The 21,364-nt window shown below is 46.7% G+C and overlaps 1 pseudogene; it reads left to right on the forward strand.

Moving 5' to 3' along the window:
• Positions 1-7,092: 7,092 nt before the first annotated feature.
• Positions 7,093-7,229, forward strand: LOC136588928 (U1 spliceosomal RNA; annotated as a pseudogene).
• The last annotated feature ends 14,135 nt before the right edge of the window (positions 7,230-21,364 follow it).

A 21,364-nucleotide genomic window follows, 5' to 3' on the forward strand; every position in this document is an offset into this window, starting at 1 on the left:
ATTCCTTCATATTTAATGCTGTCTTTGGGTTCCTTCGACTCGCCTATGCTGTGAGTGCACACAGACTTCCCATAGCGATGATTTCCCTGTCCTGCACCAAGTGACTGACTGACTGACTTGGGTAGGGTGCATAGTGCAGATGCCTTTCCCCTTGCGGTGTCGATACAGCTATCCGACACCCAGACAGAATGAATACTGTGTAAGCACATGGACTGCCCATTGCTATGTCAGTCGCAGCACCTTGGGTCTTACAAGGTATTTGCTGAGACCGAGCCTGGCCAAGGGCCCGCTCACATCCTTTCAACACAGGCTACAGTGGGTCCTGGTCATGGTTTCTTGGCCTTGTAAGGCCACCTCCTTCTCCTGCTTGGGGTCAGGTGATCAACAATGTGCATCATGTATTTTCTCTCGTGTTACCACAGTTATCTGAGAAACTTGTTTGGGCCAAAGGAGAGGAGCATAACTGCATTAATGTTACAGGGGTCTGCCTATACTTCAGCTGCAGAAATGTTATAGGGGTCTGCCTATACTTCAGCTGCAGAAATGTTACAGGGGTCTGCCTATACTTCAGCTGCAGAAATGTTACAGGGGTCTGCCTATACTGCTGCTACACAAATGTTACAGGGGTCTGCCTATACTGCTGCTACACAAATATTACAGGGGTCTGCCTATACTGCTGCTACACAAATGTTACTGGGGTCTGCCTATACTGTTACTACAGAAATGTTACTGGGGTCTGTCTATACTGTTACTACTGAAATGTTACTGGGGTCTCCCTAGACTTCTGCAACATAACTGTTACAGGGGTCAGCTTATACCTTTGCTACAGGAATATTACAGGGGTCTGTGCATACTATGAGTACACTAAGTTTTCCCATCACGGTGTTCTACCTATCTGGCCCCAAAGAAAACACTGAGTGACTAGGGCATGGAGTGTGGGCCGAAGCTAACATGTATTTTTTCTCACGTTACCTCAGCTATCCGGGGCACTGCAATGGGATTTCTTTATGTACCTTCTCTGGGTTCCTGGGACCCACCCATGCTGTGGGTGCACACAGACTTCCCATAGCGGAGTTGTACCTGCCTGGCACTTTAAAAAAAAAAAAAAACAGACTGACTAGGGCATTGAGTGTGGGCCGAAACCAACATGCATTTTCTCTCACGTTACCACAGCTATCCGGGGCACTGCATTGGGACAAACAAGAGGAGCGATACAGCGCTAATGAGACGTTCACAGCTACGCTAGCATCGGAGTCGTCCGCTCTATGCCCGCGATTCCTGAGGGTTTGTGCAGAGGCCTATGTCCTGGGCGCAGTGAAAGTCTGCCATGTTTGGGCACTCTGATTTCTTTATGTGCACTGTCTTTAAGTTCCTTGGGCCCACCCATGCTGTGGGTGCACACAGACTTCCCATAGTGGTGTTTTACCTGTCTGTCCTCAAAAGACTGACAGACTCGGGTAGGGTGCAGAGTGCAGATGGTTTACGACTTGCGTTGTCGATGAGGTATCCGACACCCAAACAGAATAAGTAGTGTGTGGACACATAGATTCCCCATTGCTATGTTACTCGCAGCACCTTGGGCCACACAAGGTGTTTGCTGGGACCGAGCCTAGCCAGGGGCTCGCTCACATCCTTTCAGCACAGGCTACAGTGGGTCCTGTTCATGGTTTCTTGGCCTTGTGAGGCCACCTCCTCCTCCTGCTTGGGGTCAGGGGGTCAGCATTGCATATCATGTATTTTCTCTCGTGTTACCACAGTTATCTGAGAAACTCGTTTGGGCCACAGGAGAGGAGCATAACTGCATAAATGAGACCTTCACAGGTGTACTATCATCGAAGTCTGCTTCCTGCCTACGATTGCTGAAGCTGTTGGCCGAGGCGTATGTCCCGGGAGAACTGCAACGGCGCCATTTTGGGCCTGTGGAACTTTTTCCTGGCTAATGCAGTCTTTGCAGCGGTGAAAGAAAACAAAACGGATTTACTGAGACTTTCACAGGTGTACTAGCATCGAAGTCCACTTCCTGCCTACGATTGCTGAAGCTGTTGGCCGAGGCGTATGTCCCGGGGGAACTGCAGCGGCACCAGGTTGGGCCTGTGGAACTTTTTCCTGGCTAATCCAGTCTTTGGAGCAGTGAAAGAAAACAAAAGTGATTTAATGAGACCTTCACAGGTGTACTAGCATTGAAGTTCGCTTCACGTCTACGATTGCTGTAGCTGTGGCCCGAGGCCTATATCGTCGGCGCAGTGTAAGTCTGCCATGTTTGTTCATGTCTTGGGTTGCGTTGGACCCAGCTATGCTATTGGTGCACACAGACTTCCCATCGCGGTGTTTGACCTGTCTGGCACAAAGACACTGACTGACTTGGGTAGGGGGCAGAGTGCAGATGGCTTTCCCCTTGCGGTGTCGATTGAGCTATCTGACACCTAGACAGAATGAATACTGTGTGGGCACATGGATTTCCCATAGCTATGTAACTCATGCCCACATTTTGCAGCTCCTGACGGAGGTTGGCACTTTATTGGAATGAAGATCGAACGTCAATTTCTCATTGATTCTCAACTGCATTGTGGGCTATCGCCCTGCCCCTTTTAAAGAGGGTCCCTACCTGGCCCTGCCAACCCTCTGCAGTGCGTGCCTCCGGTTCCTCCTCATGGCAGATGCACTTATAAATAGACATGAGGGTGGTGTGGCTATGAAGTGAGCGTGTGGCGTGAGGGCAGCTGAAGACAAGGGACCTCACTACCCTTGCTGCACTGCTGTATTACTCTACGGCCGTTTGAACTGCTAACACCTCCCTTCTCTGACTATAACACACTGCTGCTTCTTTTCTCCTCCGACAACGACTCACGACTCCTCCTTCACTTCCTCTCTCCTTTCTGCACTTTCTCTCCAACTCCACCCCCTCCGCATTAGGACTTATGTAAGTGTTTTCCAGCTCCGGACTCTCCCACCAATCAGCAGAGGCGTGACGGATAGCCAATAGGCAACCAGCTATCGCCAGCACCAAGCTCTCAGCTTAGGAAGAGGAGAAACAGTGTTTCTCTGACATATGGCACCTTCTATGCCTATGAGAAGCGCTTAGGCAGGTGTGACACGACCAAATGTTAGTATGACCATTTTGGAGGACCCTCTGGGCCACTACAGGATCACTAGGGAGTGGCTGGAGGAACAAGATAATGAAATATCTCCACACTGCCTTGACCTCCAAACTCACCGGACTGTAACCTGAACATGTTTGGGATATTCTGATCTGTTCCCACTTAGCCACAAAATGTGCACCAACTGCTGCAGCGGGCATGGGGCGAGTATGAAGGATGTTCACCACTTTGTGCAATCTGTTCCCTGACGTCTGAAAGCCGAGAACCCCCCAAAAAGGTGGACCAACCCGTTATCGAGTATTTGTTCCTAATGCAGTGATCATTCAGTGTATAATTGTATTCATATAGCAGCTCATTAATACCTCGGTGACTTGTACTCTATTGCCTTAATACTTCGCCAGGAGTTTGCATCTTTAATTTATGACATTTCCCAAATATTAGCCCAAATAAAAGCCGCCTTCTTATGTCACTGGAACGTGATAAAGCCCCACAGTGAAAGACGCACCGCGAGGAGGGGAGTCGTACCCAATCGCTCTCTCAGAAAGCGTCTCTAACTTTATCGTATAATTAGGCGTCTTCCAACATCAAAGCTGTCAGCCTTAAATCATAACGTCTTTAGACGTCAGACAGCGGATTGGAAAGGGTTAAACTAATCTCCCTCGGAGGGTAAACTTCCGTTTATGCGGAGATGGGAGTCAGACCTATAGATTGAAATGTCTATGCAAAAATGGGGCCATTGTTGTACCACTATCTCATAAGGTAACATGAGGTCGCCCTTATAGAGACTTCAATAAAGATTCTTCATAGAATCTATCTGGTCCCCCACCGGGTGCATCATTATTTCCCCTCCTCCTCCTAGTTCTGTTTTAGGAGATGTCAGGAGTTGGGTAGTCCATTACATATCTGGTGGACATGCCCAGAAGTTGCAAGGCTCTGGTCCCACGTACATCACCTACTTAATTGCCTGTTTGTGGGTCCGGTCCCCAAATCCCCTACTATTTTACTTTTGAGGGATAGTCTACCAAGATTTAGGAACCGGCCTCATAAGCTTTTTCAATATATCTTTATGACCACAAGAATCTATTTAGCCTCCAGATAGAAGACACCCACATTTTCTCTTATCAAGAATGTCTACTATAATGATATATGACAAAAAATCCTGCGGTTAGAACTGACACTATCCGCTTTTACAAACACTTGGCGGCCCTGGATCAACTATATAGATGGTCCAGGTCTTCACCATAACCTAATATCCACTTAGTTATCACTCTAAGGACTTTAACAGATACCTTAATACCATTTTTGCTTATAAGTTCGGAAATCTATATGGGTTCTTGATGACTGCTTGTATAGTGTTACCCCTCCCCCCCACCCTCACCCTCACCCCAAGATTTGCAATTCTAACAATATATACTGATATGTTTTTCTTTACAAAGATCATATCTATAACTGTTTTATATATATACATTCGTTTTTATATATCTAGATGACGGCAGCAGCGACCACTGAGATTTTGTAGGCCGCTGCTTCCCCCTTGCAGGCTGAATAAAATAGCCGTTGTGTGGAACATCCAATTTATCCGGCTGCTGTGGCTTCTTGGGAAGATAGCCTAGTACATGTTTGCCCACTTCTAACTCCAATGGAGACTGACTGTAAATGGCTGGCGTGCTCTAGTATTTATGGTTTCAAGCTGTACGTGTCATTGCATACAGTCTATCTATCTATCTATCTATCTATCTATCTATCTATCTATCTATCTATCTATCTATCTATCTATCAGGGTTATTGCATACAGTCTATCTATCTATCTATGACATCAGGAAATGAGAGAATTAGATTCCGTACGTAAAATTTGAACGCTAATTCTTTGGCGCTTTGAATTGAATAATCAAGTTGGGACCCATTAGCTTTTCCCATTTATGACATAATCAATGCTCATGCCGAATTTCAAGTTTCTATGACATTGGGAAGTGAGAGAATTAAATTCCGTACATAAAATTTGGACGCTAATTCTTTTGTGCTTAGAATTGAATAATCGAGTTGGGATGAGACATAAGGCCTTGCCCATAAGCATTCCCCAACCTCCAAGAACTGAACCTACCTACCTGAATGAGATTTTGTAGGCCGCTGCTTCCCCCTTGCGGGCTGAATAAAATAGCCGTTGGGTGGAACATACAATTTATCCGGCTGCTGTGGCTTCTTAGGAAGATATCCTAGTACTTGTTTACCCACTTCCAACTCCAATGGTAATTGGCTGGCATGCTCTAGTGGTTCCAAGCTGTACGTGTCATAATAGAGCCTTAATGACATCACAATGCAGCTTTATAGAACATGTTGGGGCATGTTCAAGGGCGTCCGATGTTGATGACATCAGTGATGACATCACAATAGCAGGTGGCTTACTTATTCGATCTACGTGGGGGGTGGTAACTTTCGACGATGCTCGCGCGCGCGCCATTTATCGTAGGATAGTTGTACTATGCCTATAATCTTCCCAGGAGTGTACTCAACAACTTCCCAAAGTTTCATGGCGATCGGATGAATGGTGTAGTAGCGCATAAAGGACAAACAGACAGACACGCACACACGCACACAGACATACATTCAATTTTATATATATAGATATGTTTTTCTTTACAAAGATCATATCTATAACTGTTTTATATATTTGTCTTTTCTCTCACTTTTGCCCCCTGCAAGGGATTTTTGTGAACTGCTTGACTTCCCTGTTACGTACACGCTTTCTAAGAATAAAGGGATCCGTACAAAAATAAATGTTTTATGCTGGGGAAATCTATCTAAGGGTGAATGCACACGGGCGGATTTGAATTGCAGATTCCGGATTTGGCAAATACCGCCCATAGAATGCAATGCAAAAGTGATTCTTCATGCACAGCAGTGGAAACCAATTGCAGCTTCCACTCGCGAAGGAAAATCACCAAAATCTCCATTTTTGCACAGATTCCATCCGCGGTCCATCTGCAAATGACATTGCAACTCCATGGCAGATAATTATGCTGGCTTGCCAGCTCCTTGGTTGCATTTTTTGGCAGGTGTCAGTGTATACCCGTCGCCTCCCTCCCTTATATTTTGACTCTCCCTGGTACTAATTCTAAGCAAACATCTCATATTGTATGGTGGAATAACGAAGACAAATTCTCTATAGATCTTTTAAATATTTATTAATGCATGAAAGATATTATTATCGTGCAGTGAATAGAAAGGAGCAGATGATGGTGAGTCCGCTCTTTAGGCCTTGGCTTACTCTTCTGTTGCTTCTGGAAATCCAGGTCTAGATCACACAGAGGTGACGTTTTCCTGAGTTCCTTTAGAATGTTCTAACTGCAACACGCCAGGTTCAACTCTTCTGTTGCTTCTGGAAATCCAGGTCTAGATCACACATAGGTGACATTTTCCTGAGGTCCTTTAGAATGTTCTAACTGCAACACGCCAGGTTCAACTCTTCTGTTGCTTCTGGAAATCCAGGTCGAGATCACACATAGGTGACGTTTTCCTGAGTTCCTTTAGGATGTTCTAACTGCAGCACTCCAGGTTCAGCCTTTGGGCCTTCTATTTGTCATGTCCAATGGGTGAAGGAGCTGCTTCAATTTTCAGCAGCTTCCTTCTGTCAAATCCGGTGGTTGAAGGAGCTGCTTCTGATCTCAGCAGCTTCCTTCTGACATTGCCACCACATTGTAGATGAGAGGTTTAGATGGTTACATAGTAAGCCTGGTTGAAAGAAGTTTTTCAATTTCAACCACTAATTACTTGCTATGTTGACTCAGAGGGAGGCGAAAAACCCCTGAGGTGTATGTTGCTTTGTCCTCATATGAGGGGAAAAAAATTCCTCCCTGACCCCAAATATGGCGATCAGAATAAATCCCTGAGTTTTCGGAGCTCGAATCTACATGGATGTTTAGTGGTGAATGTTTGGTTGGCTTGTAACTAGGAAAGTCCAGTTGAATTCGGTTGTTACTGTAATAAGAAAGATACACCACTTAGGTGGTTCTCCCAGAGTGAGGCTCATCCATTGCACTCCGGGTGTGCTGACCCCTTCCCATTTTCCCTTAATGCGGGAAACTCGACTACATAATTTGTGGTAGTGGGGGACTGCGTTCACGCTTTACCCTGAAAAATAACAAAACCAATAAGACAAGCTGTTTGTAACGCCAGATGAACATCTATATGAGAAATCTGTCACTTGCCTTCTCGGTTGGCATGAAATCCCGAAGGCAATGACTTATCATCCACTTACCTATCTTTCTTCTTTTATAACTTGGTAAACCGCTTAGCTGTTTAAGCTGTGGTCTCGCTGATGACAGGATGATAGTGTCGTGACCACTCCTGACATACAAAACTGAATCTATCGTAGACTTTCTGGTCTACAGTAACTTCTCTATTTGGCTTTTCAGCATAGTCCAGAGTTTCGTTACTATTCAGGTCAACTGACTGTGTTATCATTATGGCTGGTGGTACCACTCTCCTGGCTTCCACATCTTTCCAATTTGTGCCTTTAACCCCTTAACGACCAATGACGTACCTGGTACGTCATGGAGCGTCGGGGTATGTATGAAGAGAGGTTGCGTGGCAACCTCTCTTCATACAGTGCGGGCATCAGCTGTTTATAACAGCTGACACCCGCGGGCAATAGCCGCGAGCGGCCGCGCGGCCGATCGCGGCTATTAACCATTTAAACGCCGCTGTCAATTCTGACAGCGGCATTTAAATCCCCCGAACGATGTTCGGGGGTCCCGCGCGGCCCCCCCGCGGTGAGATCGGGGGAGGCTTGCACGTATCATGGCAGCCGGGGGCCTAATGAAAGGCCCCAGGGCTGCCTTAGCAGACTGCCTATCAAGCCGTCCCCGTGGGGTGGCTTCATAGGCTGCCTGTCAAAAAGCAGTATGACGTAATGCTATAGCATTACGTCATACTGCAGGAGCGATCAAAGCATCGCATCTTAAAGTCCCCCAGGGGGACTTCAAAGTAAAGTAAAAAAAAGAATCAATAAAGTTTTTTTTTAATTGAAAAAAAAAAAAAGTTGTAAAAGTTTAAATCACCCCCCTTTTGCCATATCTATTATTAAAAAATCTAAATAATAAATTAAAAATATGTATTTGATATCGCCGCGTCCGTAAAAGTCCGATCTATCAAAGTAGCACATAATTTTTCCCGCACGGTGAACGTCGTCCGAAACAAAAAATGAAGAACGCCAGAAATGCACTTTTTTAGTTACCCTGTCTCCAAGAAAAAACGCAATAAAAAGCGATCAAAAAGTCATATGTATTCCAAATTGGTACTATCAGAAACTACAGGACATCCCGCAAAAAATGAGACCTTGCTCAACTACGTCGACGGAAAAATAAAAAAGTTATCGCGCGCACAAAATGACAACAGAAAATAATTGAAAAAAATTTTATGTCTTTAAAAAAAAAAAGGAGGAGTATAGTAAAAAAAAACCTAAACAAGTTTGGCATCGTAGTAATCGTACCGACCCATAGAATAAAGTTATCATGTCGTTTTTGTTGCCATTTGTGCGCCGTAGAAGCAAGACGCACTAAAAGATGGCAAAATGTCGTTTTTTTTCCATTTTACTCCACTTAGAATTTTTTAAAAGTTTTTCAGTACATTATATGGTACTTTAAATAGCACCATTGAAAAATACAACTCATCCCGCAAAAAACAAGCCCTCATACAGTGACGTGGATGGATAAATAAAGGAGTTATGATTTTTTTAAAGGGGGGAGGAAAAAACGAAAATGGAAAACGAAAAATGGCCGCGTCATTAAGGGGTTAAAAAATGGATGGTGCTTGACGTCTTTTCTCCGTCCCAGCCGCGTGAACTGATTTTTACACAGCAGCCCTTTTAAGATGTTCCGAGTGACTCGATTCAGAGACCTTGGATAGTGTGGCTTACGGCAGAGTACAGAATACTCAATGTCACTGTTACAATATCCAGGAAAAGGTGTCTTACCTGTACATAGAATATACAGAATGGCGCCAATGGCGAAGTAATCTACTTCTCTCCCATATTCATTGCCCCATAGCATTTCTGGCGCCGCAAATCCAGGTGTACCTCTACATCTTAATTTGGTCCTTATAGACACATGCACTGCAGCAAGGCCAAAGTCAGTTATTTTAACATGGCCATCTGCGGTCAGAAGAATGTTTTCTGGCTTCAGGTCCCGGTGTATAATGTTTTCCTTATGCAGGAACTGTGTGCCGCAGATCACTTCAGCCATAATAAATTTTATTGTGGTGGAATCAAGTGGAAATTTATTCCCTACAAAGTGATAAAGGTCCCCACCAGGGGCCAATTCCATCACAAAATAGGCATAGTTTACCGTGTGGAAGGCGGCGAGGCCATGAATTAGGTAAGGATTCCTATAAGATATTTGTAGGATATCGCGTTCTATGTTATTGCAACTGGACCATTGGGTATTAAATTTTTCTGAAGCTTTAATGGCAACATATTCCTTGCGGATATGATCTCTCGCCAAGAAGACTTCTCCAAAGGCCCCTGCTCCCAGCTTCCGATGGAAAGTAAAAGACTCTAGTGATAGGGGTACTGTGCCAGTTCCTTCTTCACCGGGCTGGTCAGGTTCCTCCAAACAGGTATTGTTTGTGGTGGGTTTTTCAGGTCTACAGCCAGATTCTCTCTCTTCATTAGCATTAATCATGTTGCTTTCCTCCTTATTGTCTTTCTTACTAATGCCGATGAATTCTTGAAGTTCTTTATAACTTCCCTCTTTCTGGATGCAAATGCAGCTCCTGAAACAACCAGCAAACCTTGCCCAAAATTTTCCCAGGCACTCAAAGAACCAGTTAGCTTTAGTAGGTTTGTCCTGGCCGTCATCTGCACCATCCTTCTCCTCTTCTGGTACCTCCTCAATCTTTTCTGCTTCTTCCTCCAAATGATTTCTCTTCTTTATCGCCTTCATTTTATCGCAAAGACAAAGTATAGAAGATATCGAAATCCGCGGGGGTGTAGCTCTCACTTGTTCTCTGCGTGGCTGCAGCAAGTGAATGCAACGCTGATTGGCTGTGCAAGAGAATAAGTAAGCCACCTGCCATTGTGATGTCATAACTGCCATTGTGATGTCACCTTGTCAACTACCATTGTGATGTCATAACTGCCATTGTGATGTCACCTTGTCAACTACCATTGTGATGTCATAACTGCCATTGTGATGTCACCTTGTCAACTACCATTGTGATGTCATCAACTATCTTAACCCTTTCCAATCCACTGTCTGACATCTACAGACACTATGATTGAAGGCTGTACAGCTCCGATGTCGGAAGACATTTGGCAGGGTATTCTTACTGTAGGTTACTGGCTGCTCTGTTGTCGGCGGGCTTCTCCAGAATGTCACATACTGCAGTACTGACTCTAGCCAGCAGATGGCGCCATTGTATAATGGCAGAAAGAGAAAGCCCCCTAGGAAACGCTGAATCCAAATTTGGATTGCAAAGGGTTAAGGAAGATTCCCCAGTATGTATATGTATGTGTGTATTGGATAAGTAGATGTTGGGCAGAAAATAAACATTTGATTCCTACATTAACCCTTCTTGACCACGTAGATCAAGCAGTAGAGAATTGTCTAATGTAATCTTCAGTCATCAAATGAGGACAAACTTTGTATATATATAAAACCAATTGACTATTCAAAATATGACAATTTCCCAATGCTAATTGCCCTAGAAAACTGTCATACCTGCTTTGTGCAACATTTACTATGTGCATTTAGATACTTTTGTACTCTTTTTCTGACTGACCCCAAAAGGGGCGTGGCCCAAATGGCACCCATTTTGCAAGTGAATTTGGCTGAGAATAGCGCGCGGGTTCCGTGTGATTGCGAGACAGCTTGTCCTGTTTTTCGTCTGACATCACCCATTATTTTCTATGAGAGCAAAAAATGTTAAAAAATTAAAGAAATCACATTGCACTTGCGCGCAGATGTGATTTTCATGCGAATGCGATACGATTTTTTGTTTTTCTCATTTGAAACAGCGTGCGATTTTCACATGCGTGAAAATGTACATGAAAATTGCACGTGCAGCGATGCTACTTTTTCCTTTTTTTCTTGAAAAACGCATGCGAGTTTCTCGGATTGATATCGCATTTACCCGTATAAATAACGCCTTGGTAAATGTGCCGCAGGTATTTTCATGGTGGAAATCAGGAAATCCGCTCCTTTGTCCGTACGGTACCATGTGGATTTTGAAATCTGCATCGCGGAAAAAAAAGTGACACGTTCCTTGCGGGATCTGACACGGATTCTGCGTCAAATTGGAAACCCGCATGTTTAACGTAACAGACTGACCTCAAGGATCCGCGGGTAAACCTGCAGATTTTGGCTTTGTGAGCCTTTATGTAACTGAACATTTATTGATATACAAATCCGATAAAGTAACCCTGCGCGATCCGATGGGAAATCAGTCCTTGAATATAAGAGCGCTGACTGCAGGTAGTTTATATAGCAGCTGGTGTACCGGAAGCTCTGCCATGCATGGGCACTACAGAAGATCCGCCACCGGGGGGTATAGTTTGGGTTTACAGGTGTCAAGAGGAAACACAGCAGAGCTAATGGGGCGATGACATTAGTTCCATCTCCCACCTTCTACTCATGTGCTAATCAGGACCCTAGGATTTCTCTGCAGCTTCCATCCACAGACAAGCAATTTGCCGGGCGGGGACATCAGGAAGAAGCTTCGGCGCCATCTGGGTACGTGTTTTCTACGAATAGTTCTGTTAACCTCTCAGAGAGAAGCTGTTAAATCAAAGCTGCTCTTTTCCAGTTTTTAACAAGTGCCCCAACAGAGGGCCGTCCGCGCCATACCCGGGTCACGTGCCGATCTGAGCACAAGCAGGAGCTCATAGGCCATTCTATAGTATTGTAATATACAGACTGTGTCCCAGCCTTATGGCAATAGGAGTGCTGCTTCTGTGCATATACTTGTCCTAATATACAGCCCAATGATGTGCCAAGTTTCATTTGTTTAAACTGTGTTAAAGTTGAGTGTATATGTGTTTCTGTGATTCTGGTCAGCAGCCCCTGCACTGGGAATGTGATGCTGGAGGGACACACTCCTATGAGGTCAGCCTGCCTGTCTGCAGACCCAGTATGAGAAGGAAGCAGGATGTGACGACACAGAGAGAGCAGCAGCCATCTTTGCAGAGAGAGAACCAAGTGTCTGTGCTGCATTGAGAGTGTGTGGGGATCTTAGAGGACTTTCCTGTGCAGCTAACCTGTGTGTAATTCAGTCCAGAGGCAGACAGAGTGTAAAGAGACAGTATGTTCAGTGGAGCCATGCTTAAAAGGACTGTGCCCAGTGGCTAACCAGTAATACTGACATTGTGGCTGTGGACATTGCCACCAAAGTTAAAGACTGGCAGTGCTGTTGAGTACCGGACGGTAACTGCACAACCCTGGCTTATATCACACCGCGGTGTATGGATTCTGCAGGACTGTCAGTGTGCTGAGCTACTTGCTGTTGGATCCCATTTCATCCATTTGGTTTTCCTGCCTGCTGAGAAGAATCTTATTGCCTCGGATGTTGTGATAACCGTGAGGAGAGGACGCTTCGCTATACAAGGAAAGAACGACATCGGGCCCCAACGCGCGCTTCTACAAACTGTAAGCAGTCCACCCGGACCACTGGTAAGAGGGGTGCGCACCCAAATGTGAAGTTAGGGTCAGTTAGGGATAGTTTGGGGACTATTGTTCTTTCAGTGTCCGTGCTGTGGAGGTGGACATAGTAAACGTGGAATATATTGTGAAATCTAACTTGAATTGTTCCAACTATACTGTGTATGGTGCTTGTCCTTATTCCTGTTCTTTTACCATTAACTTGCCTTTATTAACCTGTAGTAAATACATTTGTCTTAACTTGAACACCCCGTGTGCGTCCTTTCTGGTTGCGGAGACCAAACCACCTGCCTTGGTCTCGGTTCACAGTATTCCATCTATCACCTATTACATTGGGGTATCTGTTTATAGGGTCTTTTCCATAGCCCGATGAACTGCACAATTTTGCTGGGAAATTAATAACACCGGGGGCTAATTAGGCTACACAGCCTTTTCAATCACGGTGCGAATGTGTCCTGCGCTGATGTGTACGGTCCCCGGCAACGCAGAAAGTACAATTAAAAAGGCAATAAAACGCAACCTTCAATGCACTCTCACTTGCACTCTCACAAGCATTTTTGCGCATACGCTTGTGTGAAGCCGCCCCTTAATGTGGGAAGATGCAGTAACAAGTTTTTGCATGCAGACACGGACTGGATGAAAAAACTCATCGCATGCACTTTTCTGGCCCGTTTTATGCATTAGATTTGCCTATTCAACTCAATAGGGATGGAAAAAACAGATAGCACTCAGATGCCATCCGTGCGCTCTACGTGTGCTGTCTGCTTGTTTTTAAAAGATACAGAAGAAGAGAATTGGGCGTGTTTCAGTCATTTTTGTGGTCGTAGTGCAAAAAAACACACAGATAAAATGTGGACTGAATATGAAGGCGACACAAGACCGCAAGCATATGAAAAAAATTGATTTTTTTAATGCAAGTGTGCGCCTTGCCTTAGGCACAATGTCCACAGGCAGATTTGATTTGCAGAATCCGCGCAGATTTCGCAATTCAAGTCGCCATAGAGAAGCATGAGCATCCGCACCTCAATTAAAACATGCAGATTTGTTTTCCAGATTCCGCATGCAGAAAACAAATTGCAGCATGCTCCATTTAAGGGCAGATTGCGGGTGGATAGCTTCCATTGAAATCAATGGAAGCCGTCTGATCCGCGGCCCGTCCACAATGCCAATGCCAATTGCGGACGGGCTGCGGATTCCGCAGAAAAGTAGGGTTCCTCATGCATCTGCAGTACAGAAAATAGAAGACCCTGATGGGTATGCCTGGTCCTTGGCTGCGGGCACATTCGGATTCTGCTACGGGCTCCCACATACGGAATCTGACCCGCCCGTGGACATGAGGCCTTAGTTGTAGTATTTCTAAGCTACGCCCAAACCTACAGTGAAAATTCTAATGGCTGACAACTCTAACAATCCCTGTTCAGCTGAGCTCCTGCCGAATATGCAGTGTTTTCTGCGCACCCTTCAGACATGCAGTCTAGAAATAGTACTGAGCCGCAGTACCACCTATAGTTTGGCTTTTTTCATCAGTCCCATAGACTTTGAATAGAGCAGCAGCATACATGCTTGGCCGCCGCTCCTTTCAAAAGGGACATGAGAACCCCATTCTGTTGATTGGCTGGGGTCCCACTGTTCGCACTTCCACCAATCTGGATAGGCAACATCTTATTCATAAAGTTTCCTTTAAGCTCCTTATACATGGGGACTACAGGGCGCAGAGGAGTTGAGGAGGTACTTTTAGAGACATCTGTACATTGTATCTACAATGAACAATCACTGCATTAGGTATAGCGGTCGTGTCTCTTGTTGTTAGTAATGCAGTGCCACGTGATGGGTGAGTCACAATCTGCTTCTAGATAATGTGCTGACTGCGGACAGATTGTTGGTGCCCGGAGGTGTGGTTCCAGTTTTTCTGAAAGAGTCACACTTTTTGGCTGTTCCCAAACTATGGTATCAAGAGTATACCAAGACTAGTTGAGCCATGGACAGACATGGGACAGAAGATCACACAATGCCAGGCCATATGTCATTGTTCCTAGAGGCGAATGTCAGGTGGCACGTCTGATATCTCAGCAATGACGTGCCACAGTGGGCCAACTGACCCAACAGTACAATAACGAGGAAATTACACAATTTTCCACAATGACTATGTGGCATTGGTGGGTTTATTAGCTGAAGAGCAACAAAGGTGTCCCTGAAGACCTCGGGCCATGACCAACAACTCAGGAAAGACGTCAATGGATCTCAGACATAGGGCAGAAGGTTGTCTGGAGTAATAAATCATATTTCCTATTGAACTTAATGGATGGCTGGGTCCTCATCTGGCATAAACAGCATGAGGCTGTATCCCGTGGGTATATAATTGAGGTTCAACATGCCAGTGGTTGTGGTGTCACGGTCTGGGGAGTGTTTTCCTGGCATGGGCTAGCACTGTCGGTCACCATACCACTGTCCTTGATTTGTGAACCCTACGGTAACCTGTTAGCTAAACATTAGCACCCATATGTTCAGATAGTCTTCCCTGACAATAGTGCCATCTTTCTAAAGGACAACGTGCCATATCATCGAGTTTGGATTGCAACAGTCGAGCTGAGCATGCCAAAGTGTGTGAGACCACAAGAATTATAAGATGGTTGTCATAAGTGGCTCTGTAATCCCTCCCGACAGTGGCGATAACGGGGCTCTGCTCAGCTGTCGCACAGTGCCACGAATGACGTATCAAGGTACGATTGAGATGTTTTGTCACGGGTGACGCCAGTACTCCAACCTGAACTCCCAAGTGTAATGATGGCGGAATAACTTGAGATGAGTCCACTTTGACCACTCCAGGAAAAGCCGGCCTGGATTATGCAGCTTGGAACCACTTACACACTACAACGTGTCAGTAACTTACTGTTAGTGACACCCGACTGCCGCCTTCCTTCACCGAGCCCAGGCTGCTCGGTGCCACGTATCTGCCCAAGTGCTCCCTAAAGCTGCATAGGAGAGCATCCTAGGTGAAACATATCTGCCCTCCAGCACTTTGCCGGTCACTGTCTCACAATATATATGTGTATATATATATATATATATATATATATATATATATGCATAAAAAGTGATACAATTTTATATCCCTTTGTCCTGGACCTCTTTTAAACTGAAACGGACCCACTAATCAGCTGAAGATTTATTTTCCACCATCAGAAACCCACCATTATCAATGTTTATTGTCAGGGGAAGCTGCAGCCAGTCAATTTAACCTCTTAGGCTGCCTGCAGACGGCGGGGTCGGATCCGGCTGCAAGAATTCTCGCAGCGGGACCCGACCCGAGTGTCTGCAGAAAGCAGCGCGTCACTCACCTGAAATAGAGCATGCCACGATTTGTTTGCCGCGCGAGATTTCGAGCGGCCAAATCACGGCCGTCTACATAGGATTGCGTTTGTTAGTGCAATCCTATGGCAGCTTCCAGGAGCGGAAATTCCGCGCTATCCCCAGGACGTAAGTTTACGCCCTGTTGCGGGAAGTACCCTGCTGCCAGGACAATATATAGTATAGGTTACAATTCTAATTTTTTTTCTTTTACAGGCAGTCTTACTTGTTTGGTTCCCTTGTTTTATTGACTGTTGTAGTACTCGTTATTAGCATTTAATATGGCAACAACACCAAGTTGTAAGTATCCCCTGTCTTGTAGAAATTGCATTGTGTATATAATGTAATATGGTATAATTGGTTTCCAACTTTCCAGTTACATTAATTGTTCAAGATTAAGAATTCAGACTGTGAGTGTTGGCCGGTAGAAAGAGAGAGAGTGAGAGAAGTCGCCTGGGAGAGGGATATTACAGATAATGTGGACTGTATGCACTGTGATACCCTGAGTAGCCTCGTTGCCTCACCACTGAGAGAAGTTGTTCTAAAGCCAATCCTCCATTGCCAGAACTGTTGTTTGTTATCCCTGTTGGATACTGTAGTAAAGAAAGGCATTACCAACCATTCCCGGTTTAGTCTATTTAAAGTACAGCCCTGTGTGTGTGGACTATTTATTATCGTCAGAGTTCACGGCAGTGGATGGAGCGGTGGCTTCACTCCTGACAAATACTGAAGTTCGTCTACCAAAGTTTATACAGGGAATCGCACCACCAGTGTTGCCTGGAGAGGTCTGTCAGGGCGTTGGCAAAGGGTTGCACGTGTCCCTCAGGGGAGAAGAAGGTAGTGCCACCATGACATCCCTAACATCAACCCCGCCATCTCGTCACTGCAAGATAACCGGCTCCGGAGAATGAAGGATCAATGCTGTAAAGAAGGCAACACTACGGCTTGACAAAGACCCGTTTTGTATAGGGTCGAAACGTCGCTATTTCATGGCTATGAGGTGTTTATAACTGATGCTTATGCATTAAAATCTTTAAGCACCTAACCTGCTGCCTGACCCTGCTTCTTTTTGGACTTCACACATTGGGATTTCTGTGGATTCAATCCCTTTTTCAGGCGAGCAGCTATTTCCTTTGGAAGGGTCCCCCTATATGGTTGGTGAGTGCTGCTATATCCCTCAGTCTTCACCATGACATCCCTAACATCAACCCCGCCATCTCGTCACTGCAAGATAACCGGCTCCGGAGAATGAAGGATCAATGCTGTAAAGAAGGCAACACTACGGCGCCCTTTATATCTCTTTAGGTGCCTCCCAATACCAGTCCCTATATCAATCCTAAATGACTTTCAAATTACTACTTTCCATTCTATTTGGGCACATAACAGATCTAGAATTAAAAACACAACTGCGCACCATAATAGAAAACTTAGAGGCCTCTCAGTTCCTAACTTAATTAAAAATTATAAATCAGCATGGATAACCCAATGGGCGGCGGTCTCTGGAGGCCATGAAGTTCCTCTATGGGTATAAAAAAAATCGAGTTTACCACTCATTTTGCGTCCACTTACCTGTTATTCATTACTCCTATTGAGTAATATGGACTGTCCTCTAGACCCTTTCCAATGCTCCGGATTATTCCTCCCCCTCCTTCTCCTCCTCCTCCTCTTCAACGCGCTGAGATATAGAGATGAGGGTGCTCTGACTATCCAGCGACATACTGTCTTCCCCCGACCCCATTTCCGACAGCAAAGCGTCAGCCTTTATGCTTTGCAGGGAACTTCTCAACAGGCATAGCAGGGGAATGGTGACGCTAATGATTGCAGCATCGCCACTCACCATCTGGGTAGACTCCTCAAGGTTTCCAAGGACCTGGCAGATATCTGCCATCCAGGCCCACTCCTCTGTAAAGAATTGAGGAGGCTGACTCCCACTACGCCACCCATGTTGGAGTTGGTATTTCACTATAGCTCTACACTGCTCATACAGCCTGGCCAACATGTCCAGCGTTGAGTTCCACCGTGTGGGCACGTCGCTAAGTAGTCGGTACACTGGCAGATTAAACCGATGTTGCCGGGTCCGCAGGATGGCAGTGTCCGTCTTGGACTTGCGGAAATGTGCGCTGACCCGGCGCACCTTGCCGAGGAGGTCTGACAAATGTGGGTAGCTTTTCAGAAACCGCTGAACCACCAAATTAAAGACGTGGGCCAGGCATGGCACGTGCGTGAGACTGCCGAGCTGCAGAGCCACCACCAAGTTACGGTCGTTGTCACACACGACCATGCCCGGTTGGAGGCTCAGCGGCGAAAGCCAGAGGTCGGTCTGCTCTGTCAGACCATGCAACAGTTCGTGGGGCATGTGCCTCTTCTCTTCTAAGCTGATTAGTTTCAGCACAGCCTGCTGACGCTTGCCCACGGCTGTGCTGCCGCGCCGCGCTACACCGACTGCTGGGGCGACGTGCTGCTGCTGACACATCTTGATTGAGAGGTAGAGGTTGCGTAGGAGGAGGTGGAGGGTTGAGAGGAGGTGGCATACACCGCCACAGGTACCAGCACCGAGCTGGAGCCCGCAATTCTGGGGGTGGGTAGGACGTGAGCCATCCCAGGCTCTGACTCGGTCCCAGCCTCCACTAAATTCACCCAATGTGCCGTCAGGGAGATATAGTGGCCCTGCCCGCCTGTGCTTGTGCACGTGTCCGTTGTTAAGTGGACCTTGCCAGTAACCGCGTTGGTGAGGGCGCGTACAATGTTGCGGGAGACGTGGTCGTGCAGGGCTGGGATGGCACACCGTGAAAAATAGTGGCGACTGGGGACTGAGTAGCGTGGGGCCGCCGCTGCCATCATGTTTTTGAAAGCCTCTGTTTCCACAAGCCTGTACGGGAGCATCTCCAGGCTGATCAGTTTGGCAATGTGGACATTTAAAGCTTGAGCGTGCGGGTGCGTGGCGGCGTATTTGCGCTTTTGCTCCAACGCTTGTGCTAGCGACAGCTGAACGCAGCGCTGACAGACATTGCTGGATGGGGCCGAGGACAGCGGAGGTGAGGGTGTGGGTCCAGGCCGGGAGACGCTTGTGCCTGTATCCTGAGAGGTGGGTTGGATCTCAGTGGCAGGTTGGGGCACAGGGGGAGAGGCAGTGGGGAAACCCGGAGGCGGTGAACGGCCTTCATCCCACCTTGTGGGGTGCTTGGCCATCATATGCCTGCGCATGCTGGTGGTGGTGAGGCTGGTAGTGGTGGCTCCCCGGCTGATCTAGGCATGACAAATGTTGCACACCACTGTTCGTCGGTCGTCCGCGCTCTCAGTGAAAAACTGCCACACCTTTGAGCACCTTGGCCTCTGCGCGGTGGCTTTGCGCGAGGAGGTGCTTTGAGAAACAGCTTGGGGATCATTCGCTCTGGCCCTGCCTCCACCCCTGGCCACCCCACTGCCTCTTCCAACCTGTCCTGCGGCTGCAATTGCCTCCCCCTCTGAAAACCTGTCCTAAGTTGGCTTATCAAACCAGGTGAGGTCAGTCACCTCATCGTCCAGTGGCTCTTCCTCCGAATCCTCTGGGCGCTCCTCCCTCGGACTTACTGCCCTTACTACTGCATCACTGATAGATAACTGTGTCTCATCGCCATCGTACTACTCACCCACTGAAAGCTCTTGAGACAGTTGCCAGAAGTCCCCAGCCTCATCATCCGGACCCCGGGAACTTTCCAAAGGTTGGGCATCAGTCACGACAAACTCCTCCGGTGGGAGAGGAACCATATCTTTCCAATTAGGGTAGGGGCCCGAGAACAGTTCCTGGTAGTCTGCCTGCTCATCAGAATGTATCATTTTCATGGAGTGAGGAGGCTGGGAGGAAGGAGGAGCAGCAGCGAGAGTTGCACCAGTGTAGAAGACTGGGTGGTCGATACATTGCTGGATGCACTTTCTGCCATCCACGACAGGACCTGCTCACACTACTCGTTTTTTAATAAAGGTCTACGACGTGGACCCAAAAATTGTGATATGAAGCTGGGGACCCCAGAAACTTTCCTCTCTCCTAATCCCGCAGCAGCCGGCTGCGATTCACCTGGACCAGGAACTGGGCCTATGCCCACACCCTCACGTGGAACTCCGCGTCCTCGACCGCGTCCACGTCCTCTACCCCTACCCCTACCCCTCAGCATGGTGGATTAAAAATCGAGCAGACACTGAGCGGTGTAAAAAATTTTGTGAATTATTGCCACGCAGTTGGTGGCTGCCAGCGGTTATATAACGCAAAATGAAGCCAGATATAAATTATAAGGAAGGCTGCAAGCAGGCCTAGCTGTGCAATATGCAATTGTGATGCACCTCAAGTCCCACAGGCCACACAGTGAAATGCACTGGGTCATAGGTAGGCGTAAGAAGGATTTATCTTTTAAAATATATTTTTTTCAATGCAATGCAGGCTATACAGAGTGTATCGGACTTTCCCTCTATGGGTGTCTGTCACCGTACACTGTGCGGGCAGCTGGCGGCAAACACAGAGCGGTGTAAAAAATTGGTGGTTTCTTCGCGTGCAGTTGGAGGCAGACAGCGCTTATGGTTCACAAACTGCACCCAGAAAAAAATGTAACAGTAGGCTGCAAGCACGCCTAGCTGTGCAATACTGAGGTACTACAACTCCAAGCAGCCACGGAGTTAAATGCACACGATCACAGGTAGCCCTAAGAAGGACCGTTGGGGTTGTTGTAGACAGGATTCTACACTACCACTGTCCATGCCTCACCACCAGTCTCCCTATACTATGTAGTACAGACTGCAGCCTGAGAACGCTATAGCCTGCACGCCTGACATAAAAAAAAGTGCAAAACTGCTCCAAGCAGCCACAACATAGTGCACTAGGTGAGCTGTGGCCCTAGGAAGGACCATTGGGGTTCTTGTAGACGCTAACACTCTCCCTATAACAGCAGCAGCACTCCCCCTAATCTCTGCCAGCTTGTGTCTGTGGCGAGCCTCGGGCGGGCCCACTTTATATACTCGGCGGTCACTTGATCTCGCCAGCCACTCACTGCAGGGGGGTGGGATAGGGCTGGAATGTCACAGGAGGAAGTTGTAATGCCTTCCCTGCATTTCTATTGGCCAGAAAATGGCGCAAAACTTTCAGGGAAGGAAATGGAATTGACTCGAACATCCCGTGGTGCTCGCCTCGAGTAACGAGCATCTCGAGTACCCTAATACTCGAACGAGCATCAAGCTCGGACGAGTACGCTTGCTTATCTCTATTCCTAACCCTTAATTCCCATATCTCAATTCACTTGG

This window comes from Eleutherodactylus coqui, chromosome 13, assembly GCF_035609145.1.
Source record: "Eleutherodactylus coqui strain aEleCoq1 chromosome 13, aEleCoq1.hap1, whole genome shotgun sequence".
NCBI lineage: Eukaryota > Metazoa > Chordata > Amphibia > Anura > Eleutherodactylidae > Eleutherodactylus > Eleutherodactylus coqui.